Here is a 12292-nt window from a genome sequence, read left to right as displayed (position 1 = left end):
GAGCATCCATGCAGATTGACGCCCCAACCCAAGCACTAGAGGTTGGCATTAGTGGTAAGTACAATCCACTCCGAAGGGTCCAAGCTCACCTCCCACAGAAGGTGAGACAGGTGGTCCCACCAGGTCAAGTCTCTGAGAAGAAATCTGGAAAGAGGTAGATGAACCATCAAAGACCAGGTGGATCCCTTGGTCACAAGTCTTGTGACCAAAGGGACCCACCTGGATGACAACACTTTCTGCAATGGTATCATGTAGGCTCTTGCTCAGGGCACCACACTGAGGGTCACTACCATAGACTGCAGAAGCTGCAGTTAGTTACAGGCCCTCGGTGTGGCCAGCACACAGGCTGTTCTCTGAGCCTAGAACTTTCATTTGCTCCTCTGGAAGGAAGACCAACACTTTGGTATCAAGACTCCCATACTCTATTGACCTGTTGCATGAACAGATGACTCTTGGTAAAATTCACCACCTAGCCTAAACCCTTTGGGCCTGGAGTATGCCTCCAACTCCAAATGCATCAGCCAACCATCCTGTTAAGGATACACCTTGACTCCTTCCTACTTGGCAGCTCTAACCGTTTCTTATACTCCGACATGTACTCTCCAATCACTCACTGACAGACTGGTTTTGCCATCCCCTGCCATGGCCAGATGGTAATCTACGCACACTTCAGCCTTTTACTTTCTCTCTCCAGCTCTATGGAAGTAACTCCCACATCTATACGACTGGAAAAATCATATACACTGTTCTGTACTATGGTGAAAAACACACTTCTTTCAATTAGCATTTGGTTCCCTTTGATTCAACATTAAGCAAAATGTGAGACCTGGCGGACATCCTGCAATGTAGAACTGTTGATCTATGTAGGAATGTTGACTTATGTTTTATAGACATTATGTTGTAATCTTTACCTTTTTTTTATTTTTAGAATTGTATTCTTGTTAATTTGAATGTACTGCTTGTTTTATGGATTTCCTTTAAGTATTAAGTATGATACTTAGGGCTCTGTTTACTGAGCCGTGCTGTAGGTGCACTAGCGTTTTTAGCGTACACTAGCAGTGGCGTTCTTAGGGTGGCTGACACCCGGGTCGGATCGCCAATGCGCCCCCCCCCCCCAGCGAAAGGACACCCCCCCCCACTGAAAGAACCCCCGGGTGCACGCCGCTGGGGGGGGGGGGGGGGTGCCGCGCGTGCCTGTCCTTCGTTCGTTCCATGCTCCCTCTGCCCCGAAACAGGAAGTAACCTGTTCTGGGGCAGAGGGAGCATGGAACGAACAAAGGACAGGCACGCGCGGCGAGCAGGCGGGGCGGACCCCCCCCCCCCCCCACAGCCTTGCAAATCTCTTCTATAGTGGCTGACTTCAAGTGGGCCACTGACGCTGCCATGGCTCGAACACTATGAGCCGTGACATGACCCTCAAGAGTCAGCCCAGCCTGGGCGTAAGTGAAGGAAATGCAATCTGCTAGCCAACTGGAAATAGTGCGTTTCCCGACAGCAACTCCCCTTCTGTTGGGATCGAAAGAAAAACATTTGGGCGGACTGTCTGTAGGGGCTTGTCCGCTCCACATAGAAGGCCAATGCTCTCTTGCAGTCCAATGTGTGCAACTGACGTTCAGCAGGGCGGGTATGAGGACGGGGAACAAATGTTGGCAAGACAATTGACTGGTTCAGATGGAACTCCGACACCACCTTCGGCAAGAACTTAGGGTGAGTATGGAGGACTACTCTGTTATGATAAAACTTGAGATAAGGAGCATGCACTACCAAGGCTTGAAGCTCACTGACCCTACAAGCTGAAGTAACAGCCACCAAGAAAATGACCTTCCAGGTCAAGTACTTCAGATGGCAGGAATCCAGTGGCTCAAAAGGAGATTTCATCAGCTGGGTGAGAACGACGTTGAGATCCCATGACACTGGTGGAGGTTTGACAGGGGGCTTTGACAAAAGCAAACCTCTCATGAAGCAAACAACTAAAGGCTGTCCAGAGATAGGCTTACTCTCTATACGATAATGAAAAGCACTAATTGCACTAAGATGAACTCTTACGGAGTTGGTCTTGAGACCAGACTCTGATAAGTGTAAAAGGTATTCTGTGAAGGATAACAGCGAGAATCTAGGGTCTTGCTGTCACACCAGATGGTAAACCTCTTCCATTTGAAAGAGTAACACCTCTTCATGGAATCTTTTCTGGAAGCAAGAAGGACTCGGGAAACACCCTCTGAAAGACCAAGGAAGAGAAGTCTACGCTGTCAACATCCAGGCCGTGAGAGCCAGAGACTGGAGGTTGGGATGCAGAAGTGACCCCTGGTTCTGAGTGATGAGGGTTGGAAAACACTCCAATCTCCACGGTTCTTCGGAGGACAACTCCAGAAGAAGAGGGAACCAAATCTGACGCGGCCAAAAGGGCGCAATCAGAATCATGATCCCGCAGTCTTGCTTGAGTTTCAGCAAAGTCCTCCCCACCAGAGGCATGGGAGGATACGCATACAGAAGGCCCTTCCCCCAATGCAGGAGAAAGGCATCCGACGCTAGTCTGCCGTGGGCCTGAAGCCTGGAACAGAACTGAGGGACCTTGTGATTGAGCTGAGTGGCAAAAAGATCCACCGAGGGGTGCCCCACGCTCGGAAGCTCTTGTGGACTACGCCCGAGTTGAGCGACCACTCGTGAGGTTGCATTATCCTGCTCAATCTGTCGGCCAGACTGTTGTTTACGCCTGCCAGATACGTGGCTTGGAGAAGCATGCCATGCTGTCATGCCCAAAACCACATCTGGATGGCTTCCCGACACAGGGGGCAAGATCCGGTGCCCCCCTGCTTGTTGATGTAGTACATGGCAACCTGATTGTCTGTCCGAATTTGAATAATTTGATTGGACAGCCGATCTCTGAAAGCCTTTAGAGTGTTCCAGACTGCTCGCAACTCCAGGATATTGATCTGAACACCCGATTCCTGGAGGGATCAAACTCCCTGGGTGTGAAGCCCATCTACATGTGCTCCCCCACCCCAGGAGGGATGCATCCATTGTCAGCACTTTTTGCGGCTGAGGAATTTGAAAAGGGCGCCCAAAGGTCAAATTGGATTGAATCGTCCACCATCAAAGGGAACTGTGGAAGTCGGTGGACAGCTGGATCACATCCTCTAGATTCCCTGCAGCTTGATACCACTGGGAAGCTAAGGTCCATTGAGCCGATCTCATATGAAGACGAGCCATGGGAGTCACATGAACTGTGGAGGCCATATGGCCTAGAAGCTGTGATCTGCTGAGACGCTCTGGCCATGTAAACAAGAGACAGAAGGTAGTCTGCTCTCGCCTCGGGGAGATAGACATGAGCCGCCTGTGAGTCCAGCAGAGCTCCTATGAATTCTAGTTTTTGAACTGGAAGAAGATGGGGCTTTGGATAATTCTGAACAAACCCTAATAGCTCCAGGAGTTGAATAGTCATCTGCATGGACTGTAGAGCTCCTGTCTCGGAGGTGTTCTATACCAGCCAATCATCGAGGTAAGGAAACACATGCACCCCCAGTCTGCGTAGCGACGCTGCAACTACCGCTAGGCATTTTGTAAACACCCTGGGCGCAGATGTGAGACCAAAGGGCAGCACGCAATACTGGAAGTGCTGTGTTCCCAGACGGAATCGAAGATACTTCCTGTGAGCGGGAAGTATCGGAATGTGTGTATAAGCATCTTTTAAGTCCAGATAGCATAGCCAATCGTTTTTTTTTTTTTGTTACATTTGTAACCCGCGCTTTCCCACTCATGGCAGGCTCAATGCGGTGGGCAATGGAGGGTTAAGTGACTTGCCCAGAGTCACAAGGAGCTGCCTGTGCCGGGAATCGAACTCAGTTCCTCAGTTCCCCAGGACCAAAGTCCACCACCCTAACCATTTTTCTGAATCATGGGAAGAAGGGTGCCCAGGGAAACCATCCTGTACTTTTCTCGGACCAGGAATTTGTTCAGGGCCTTTAGGTCTAGGATGGGACGCATCTCCCCTGTTTTTGTTTGCACTAGAAAGTACCTGGAATAGAATCCCAGCCCTTCTTGCACTGGTGGAACGGGATCGACCGCATTGGTGCTAAGAAGGGCGGAAAGTTCGTCTGCAAGTACCTGCCTGTGCTGGAAGCTGAAGGACTGAGCTCCCGGTGGGCAATTTGGAGGTCTGGAGATCAAATTGGGGGAGTACCCTAACCAGACTATTTGAAGAACTCACTGATCAGAGGTTAAGAGAGGCCACTCTTTGGTGAAAAAATTTAACCTCCCTCCGACCGGTAGATTGTCCGTCACAGGTACTTTTATAGCGGCTATGCTCATCTGGAGCCAGTCAAAAGCCCGTCCCTTGCTTTTGCTGGGGAACTGCAGGGGCCGGTCTGGGCGCATGCTGTTGGAACGAGCGCACTGCGGCTGAGCCTGAGAAGGCTGTCGGGAAGGCAGATTGTACCTACGCTTATTGTAAGCATAGGGAGCAGTCCTCCTTCCCTGGAAACACCGTCTACCTGTTGAGGTAGATGCTGAAGGCGCCCGGTGGGAGAGCTTGTCAAGGGCGGTTTCCTGCTGGTGGAGCTGCTCTACCACCTGCTCGACTTTCTTGCCAAAAATATTATCCCCCCGGGGGAGGAAGTGACGTCACGGACCTGAATGGCTGCCTAGAGAGCTAGCTCCGTTGCCACCCTCCGTAACTGAGCAATAATAGCGTTCCTTTGCTTGTTTGACGAACTAAATTAGCTACTGCAACGTTCCTTGTGGTGTGTGGAATCTAACGCGACATTCCCCGCTGAAATACATGGCGGCGTCTCGGAGGGAGAGTGAACATACGTTGGAGAAGCCGGCGCTCCGGACCACGCGGCGCCATGTGCTCTCGTCGGCACCCGCCTCACATTCTGACTCGGACTCCGCTCCATCCCTGTGCGAATCGGGAAAATCAACCGGTAAGCGGGGGTTGCCCAAAGACTTAACGCGTTTTCTAATGGAGATCCGCAAGGAAATCAAAGTGTCAAAGGAGGAAATCCTAGAAAAGATGGACGGGCTGAGCGTAGACCTCCGGGAGATGGGAGGCCGCGTGGAAGAATTGGAGGTGCGGGTAGATGAGAACGCGGAAAAACTGATCGAGACTGAAACCCGTCTTTCGAAAATACTCACCTCCTATGCCGAAATGCAGCTTAAATTGGACGATTTAGAAAACCGAGGGCGTCGTAACAACTTGCGTTTTCGTGGAGTCCCGGAGGTGGGGGACCAGGAGGATGTTGGCGCCATAGTAAAGCTGCTATGTAGCAAGTTGATAGACACTCTAGATATCACATTTGAGCGCGCACACAGAGCATTGGGGAGACGGACAGACAATAGACCACGGGACATTGTGGTTTGCTTCACCTCCTTCACCGCAAAGGAACAGTTGCTACAGAAAGCGCGCCAAGTACAGCACATTGAATATAATGATGCACAAATTAAAGTCTTTCAGGATTTGTCTGCTCACACCTTGTCCTTGAGGAAAGTGATGAAACCAGCACTGGAAGTATTAACAAAGAATAAAATCCCCTACAGATGGGCTTTTCCATTTGCCCTTTGCTTCACAACAGGTGGACATATGTATCGAACCCGGACCCTGGAAGAAGTGTGGAAGATACTACGAACCGAGGGACTGGTGTCCACAGAAGGCCCACCAACTGAACTGGACCCGACCACGCGAGCTAAGCTGCAGAGATGGCAGAGAGTCCAAGGCAAGGGGAAAAAGGCACGAACAGGCACCTGAAGTTGTAAAATGAACTTGTGCTGTGCGTTGCAGTGGAGAGTCATGTCAATTTGTATTTGTTAAGTATGCCTATAAAAGTAAGAGTGCTGGGAATGGGATAACTTGAACGATGTTAAAGTAGTATTGGAAATAGATGAACCACTCCCACAGGGGCGAAAAGTTTTATAACACTGAGGAGGGATTATAGCGTAAAAAGCAGGGATATGAAGGGATGGGGGATGGGGGAGGGGGCCTTGGGTAGCTGTTTGGGTTAATGGGTTCTTCCTTCTGTATTCCTAGTCGAGGGACTAAAAACCTCGCTAGTGGTTTCCTGGGAAGGGGGAGATGGGAGGGAGGGAGTATAGGGGGGGAGGGGGAAGATTGTTTATTAGGGAAAGAATGTACTATGAAGTATAGAATGGGGGATCAAGAACTAAACTACTTGGGGAGAATCCGGAGAAGGGGCAAGAAGGGTCAGATACCAGACGGTTTGAATGTTCCTCATACACTGTTTCATAGGGATGATTTACTGAACAAGTTTAATGTCTGACTTTAAGATACTTACTTACAATGTAAAGGGGCTTAATTCCCCATACAAACGCCATGCCCTTCAGCGTGAGTTACGCTTAATGTGCCCGAAGGTGGTGTTTTTACAGGAAACGCATATGTTGCCAAAGCATGAGGGGTTATTGGCATCTAAAATGTATCCAGGGGTATACTGTGCTTCTGATGTTAAAGGGGGGAAAAAAAGAGGAGTTGCTATTTTGTTTCATAAAGATATCCAGGTACGGGTTCTCCACCTGAGGAGAGACGTGGCGGGGCGATATCTCTTTTTGCATGTGCAGCTTGAGAGGGAGGAGTTTACTTTGGCCAATATATACGCCCCTAACGAAAACCAGGAGGGGTTTTTCAGACAACTTCATAGGGAATTGCAATCGTTTTCCCGGGGGAGGGTATTCATGGCAGGAGACTTCAATGCAACCATGCAACCTGGTCTGGACAGGTCAGCATCTCCTACTAAAGCTGATTACAACATTTCCCAAGCTTTGCGGAACTTAGTAGAAGAAATGGGTCTGTGTGATTGGTGGCGAATGTGTCACCCGAGGGGGCGAGATTATACTTTTTACTCCCAAGCGCACCTGTCCTATTCGAGACTAGACTATGTCTTTCTGGACAGAACCCTCTCGGAGGGGGGGGGGGAATCCGCTATTGGCCATATTACAATCTCAGACCATGCTCCGGCGTGGGTTGTGGTTCCTTCGTTAGAGGGAGAGCGAAGAGAATGCAGGTGGTCATTTAATAATTGCCTGTTGCAGGATCCTCAGATTGTAGCGGATTTCCTTCCGGTCCTGAAGGAATATTTTGAAATAAATATGGACTCGGGGCCAGCTTTGAGTACTGTGTGGGATGCCTTTAAGGCGGTGGCACGAGGATATTTTATTAAGTGTGCCAGTCACAGAAATAGGATACACAGAGAGCGCTTGTTGAAATGTATGGATCTCATTGGGGACCTTGAGTCCAAATACAGGGCGTCGGGTAGGGTGGCTGATTACCGTAAGTTACAGGATGTGAGATTGGAACTGACTGCGCTGCATGAGGAAAGCTTGAAGTTTGTGCATGCTCGATTGAAACAGGTGTATTACGAAGGGACTAATAAGCCAGGGAGATTGTTGGCACGGAAATTGAGAAAGATGAGAGCTGACAGACATGTTATGCGAGTGAAAGCTGAAAATGGTACAATGCTGTATAAATCTGCCCAAATTAGAGATCGTTTTGCTCAGTTCTATGAGTCTCTGTATAGAGAAGATGCTGCCGTACAGGTTGGGGGGATAGACCAATATCTAGCAGATAGAGGGCTGGCTGTATTATCCGAACAGCAGAAAAAAGAACTGGATGACCCAGTGCAACTAAAAGAAGTATTGCAGGTTATTAGGGACTTACCAACGGGAAAGACGCCAGGCCTGGATGGCTTTACTAATGAGTTCTTCAAGAAATTTGCGCGAGAGTTGGCGCCCTGCTTAACATTGGTCATTAACTCAGTTAGAGAAGGACAGGCGCTGCCTAGAACTATGTTAGAAGCCTGGGTGGCAGTAATACCTAAACCTCAGAAAGATGGAACGGACTGTGCTTCCTACCGCCCTATATCAATTTTAAATACGGATGTTAAAATCCTGGCAAAAGTCCTTGCCAATCGGCTGGGGAGGTTCTTACCTGTTTTGATTCACCCAGACCAAGTGGGATTTGTGCCAAAGAGACAGGCCATGGATAATGTGCGCAGAACTCTGGACTTGATGCATTGGGCTCGGTCGAGGGCCTGTCCGTTGGTCTTGTTGGGGCTGGATGCGGAGAAGGCCTTCGATCGAGTCCATTGGGGATTCCTGGATAGGGTCCTGCACAGGCTCGGGATAGGGCCCCTGTTTAGAGCTTGGACCCAATCGCTTTATACAAGACCGCAGGCATGTGTTAGGATTAACGGAGGGAACTCGGAGATGTTCTCGCTGGGGAGGGGCACCCGACAGGGATGCCCGCTGTCCCCAATGTTGTTTGCCTTGACAATGGAGCCACTGGCTGCTGCAATCCGGGAGAATGTGAATGTAACAGGGGTGGAGGTGAAGGGGCAGGAGTACAAAATCGCATTGTTTGCGGACGATGTGTTATTGTCGTTAACAAACCCATTAACCTCATTGCCTAACTTACTAAAGGAAATTGAGAAATACTCGCGGGTCTCAGGCTATAAGCTTAATGCTAATAAGTCAGAAGGACTGGTGGTGGGAGTGTCGCCACGAGTGTATGAGGCCTTGCAGGCGTCATTTGTCTTTAAATGGTCAACTAGATCTATACAATACCTGGGGGTACAGATCCCTGCGGACCAGTCGGAATTGTTTTCAGCTAATTACCCGATATTGCAAAAAGAGATCTATAGAGATTTGGGCAGATGGTCCCTCATTGGACTCTCCTGGCTGGGCCGAATAGCGGCAATTAAGATGAACGTCTTGCCTCGGCTAATGTATCTTTTTCAGGTCCTTCCCTTGAAGGTACCCCGGGCTTATCTGTCTAATTTACAGGACCGTCTGATGCGGTTTATTTGGAATCAAAAGAGACCCCGCTTGGCACGGGCAATTCTCTATAGGAATAAAAATCAGGGAGGTTTAGCAGTGCCGAATCTGTGTTGGTATTATTGGGCGGCACAGGCTAGATCGGCGGTAGAGTGGTTCAGGGGGGAAGATCATAAGCTTTGGGTACAATTGGAACAATCCATGGTGGGATCCCGTAAGTTGGGTAACTTGATGTGGCTACCCAACAAGTATAGAGGGCGGGTTGAGTGCTTTCCACCGGCGGTACAAGCCACTTTTTATTATTGGGATCGGATGTTTATTGATCGGCAACCGCCTGTTTCGGGCCTGGCGCCCATAGTTGACAACCCGTTGTTCGAGCCGAGTGTGGGGAACCCCGTGTTGGTACGCTGGGCTGAAGCCGGACTAGATATGATGGGCCAATTGCATGTAGGAGGGGAGGTGGTTACCTTTGAGGCTTTGAAGGACGATTTTGGGGTGCAGCAGAGTGACTTTTATGTTTATTTACAATTGAGACATTTTCTGAAAGGGTCTGTTTATGTAACTTGTCTTAAGAGGGAAACGCACCCCATGGAAGAAGTGTGTGTGCGATATCACAGTACACGGGGGATGATCACTTATCTTTATGCGGTGCTAGCCGGGCACCAAAAGCCATCTTTGTTACATAGGAGAAAATGGGAGCAGGAATTGGGTTTCACCCTAACGGACGAAAAGTGGTTACAGCTGGAAAAGGGGACAATGCGTGCAGCGAGATCAATACCTATGAAAGAAAATGCAATTAAGGTCTTCTTCCGCTGGTATCTTACTCCGGCGCGCTTGCACCATATGTTTGGGCAGGTCTCAGATAGATGTTGGAGGAGATGTGACGCTCTAGGTACCATGGGCCATATATGGTGGACCTGCCCAAAGGCTAGAGCGTATTGGAGAGCAGTCCAGGCGCGCCTTCAGAGATGGATAGGGGGACCTGTGCGGTGGCATCCATTAGTATACATACTGGGCCAGCGACCAGCAGGTCTCAAAGAACATGAATGGCTTCTGACAAGGGGAGCCTTGCAGACAGCCAGAGCGAATCTGGCTCAGAGTTGGAAGTCGCCATTGGTACCACCATTAACACGCTGGCTTACCAAGTTACGATATGTGTGCGAGATGGAGAGATTGATTGCAGTTAAAGCCCAGGTCCTGCCTAAGTGGGAGAGAATATGGGGGCCTTTCTTGAACGCTGAGTAGGGGTAGTGCCACCGGAACGTCTCTAAACACAGGGCTTCATAGTTGGACACGGGGAGTGGGAGAAGGGGGGGGTGGGAGGGAGGGGTTGGTTTGGATGGGGGGGAGAGTTTTCTTTGTACAAAAATGAAAAAGTTGAAGTTGCTTACAGATTTCAGTTTGTTTCGACACAAATTCAGATCATAGTTTATCTTTGTATTCCTACTACCGCTATAATTTTGTAATGTTTATTAGCTGTAACTATTCTGTTATGTATCTGAATAAGTACAATAAAGACTTCTAAAAATTAAAAAAAAAAATATTATCCCCCCGGCAAGGAACATCCTCAAGCCGCTGCTGGGTTCGAGTGTCCAGGTCAAGAGGTACGCAGCCATGAGAGTCTGCGCATCACTTTACCTTGAGCAGCGGATCTGGATGTAACATCAAAAGTGTCGTAAGCACCCCTGGACAGGAATTTGTGACACGCCTTCAGCTGCCTGACCACCTCCTGAAAAGGCCTGGCGTGCTCCACAGGGAGCATGTCCAGCAAGTCTGTCAGTTACTTCACATTGTTGCGCATGTGGATGCTTGTGTAGAGCTGGTAAGACTGAATTTTGGACACAAGCAAAGAGGACTGATAGGCCTTCCTCCCAAAAGAGTCCAGGGTTCTAGATTCTCATCCTGGGGGCGCAGAGGCAAAATCTCTAGAACTCCTTGCTCTCTTGAGAGCGGATTCCACAACCATAGAATCGTGAGGTAACTGCGTCCTCATCAACTCAGGTTCTCCATGAATCTGATATTGGGACTCAGCTCTTTTGGGAATGGTGGGATTAGTTAGTGGTTTCATCCAGTTCCTAAGCAATGTCTCCTTAAGGACATTATGCAAAGGGACAGTGGATGACTCCTTAGGTGGCGAAGGATAGTCAAGGACCTCGAGCATCTCAGTCCTGGGCTCATCCACAGACACCGCAGGGAAGGGAATGCCCACAGACATTTCCCGGAAGAGAAAGAAAGACTCTCCGGGGAAGAAAGCTTTCTTTCTGGTGAAGGAGTAGGATCAGAGGGAAGACCACAAGACTCCTCAGACAAGAAATTCCTGGGATCCTCCTCTTCCTCCCATGAGTCCTCCTCGGTGACGGACAAGAGCTCTCTGACTGCAGTTCAAAACCGGGCCCGTCTCGATGCCGAGCAACCCCGTCCTCGATGGTGATGCCGAGAAGTTGACTCCCATGCTGGCGGCGATGAAGCTCCCTCCAGCGATGTCGATGGGGAGTTGACCTGGGTGGCAGTCGAGGCCGCAAGTGGAAAGAAAAGAACTGATCGGGAGTCTTGCATGACGGGCGGGAAGATGGCTGCACATGTGCGGTGCGTGCGCTCGAAGGCTCTAGCAAACCTTTGTTGATAGGAAGATTTCTGTTCCTCGGGGCTGCCGTGGACGTCACCCATTCATGAGAACAAGCAGCCTGCTTGTCCTCGGAGAAATTAAAATACAAAGTTACAATATTAAAAAAAAAAAAAAAAAAGAACAACATAAATTCAGCTTTACTGATGCCTGATGGGAATATGAAGATAGGTCTCCTTCAGGTCAAAGGAAGTGAGGAGCTTACCTGGCCTGACCAATGAAATGGATTAGTAGCCTAATGCTTAGTGCAGTGGGCTGAGAATCTGGGGAACTGCGGCTCCTTGTGACACTGGGCATTTATTCATTATCCATCGTGAGCTCATAACCTTACGTTTTTGTACCTGGGGCAAAGGAGGGTTAAATAAATTGCCCAGAATCACAAACAGCCACAGCGGGAATCAAACCCAGATCCCCAGGTGCACAGCCCACTGCATTAACCATTAGGGGTAAGGGCTATGGTCTGAACCCCAGGATCAACAAGCCCAAGAGGTGCAGGCTGTGGCCTGTGAACAAGGGGGCTAAGCTTACCTATCCTAGGCTCTATTCCATCAGCCCAACTTCACCATCTACTGGAGGTAGACAATACTGAAAAGTTTCAGCCTACACCAGCAGTTATACCAGTGGTGTCACTGGAAAAGTTCAGTATCACCACCACCATTTGCTGGTTGGGAAGGGATCCAACTCGATAGTATAGAGTTGTCGAGTAGGATAAGGAAATTCAGTTTGATTAGGCAAAGTGTCCTCAGCAACAGTAGCACTATTTCAAATTAATCATGAATATTCTGAAATTCTTCACATTTTACTAATTTGTCTTGGTTCTTAACGCTCGCCTTTCTGAAAGCCACATAACAGTCCCTTCTTTATGAAATCTACATACACTGCTTTCATTTG

General features: G+C 49.2%; 1 protein-coding gene across 1 annotated transcript in view; it reads right to left on the bottom strand.

Moving 5' to 3' along the window:
- The window catches only part of CDC73 (cell division cycle 73), a 476174-nt gene that overhangs the window by 137469 nt on the left and 326413 nt on the right, over positions 1 to 12292 (bottom strand). The window lies entirely within an intron of this gene.

Source organism: Microcaecilia unicolor, chromosome 6 (assembly GCF_901765095.1).
Source record: "Microcaecilia unicolor chromosome 6, aMicUni1.1, whole genome shotgun sequence".
Taxonomy (NCBI): Eukaryota; Metazoa; Chordata; class Amphibia; order Gymnophiona; family Siphonopidae; genus Microcaecilia; species Microcaecilia unicolor.
The sequence above is the reverse complement of the archived record's forward strand: the minus strand, read 5'-3'. Positions and strand labels throughout refer to the sequence as shown.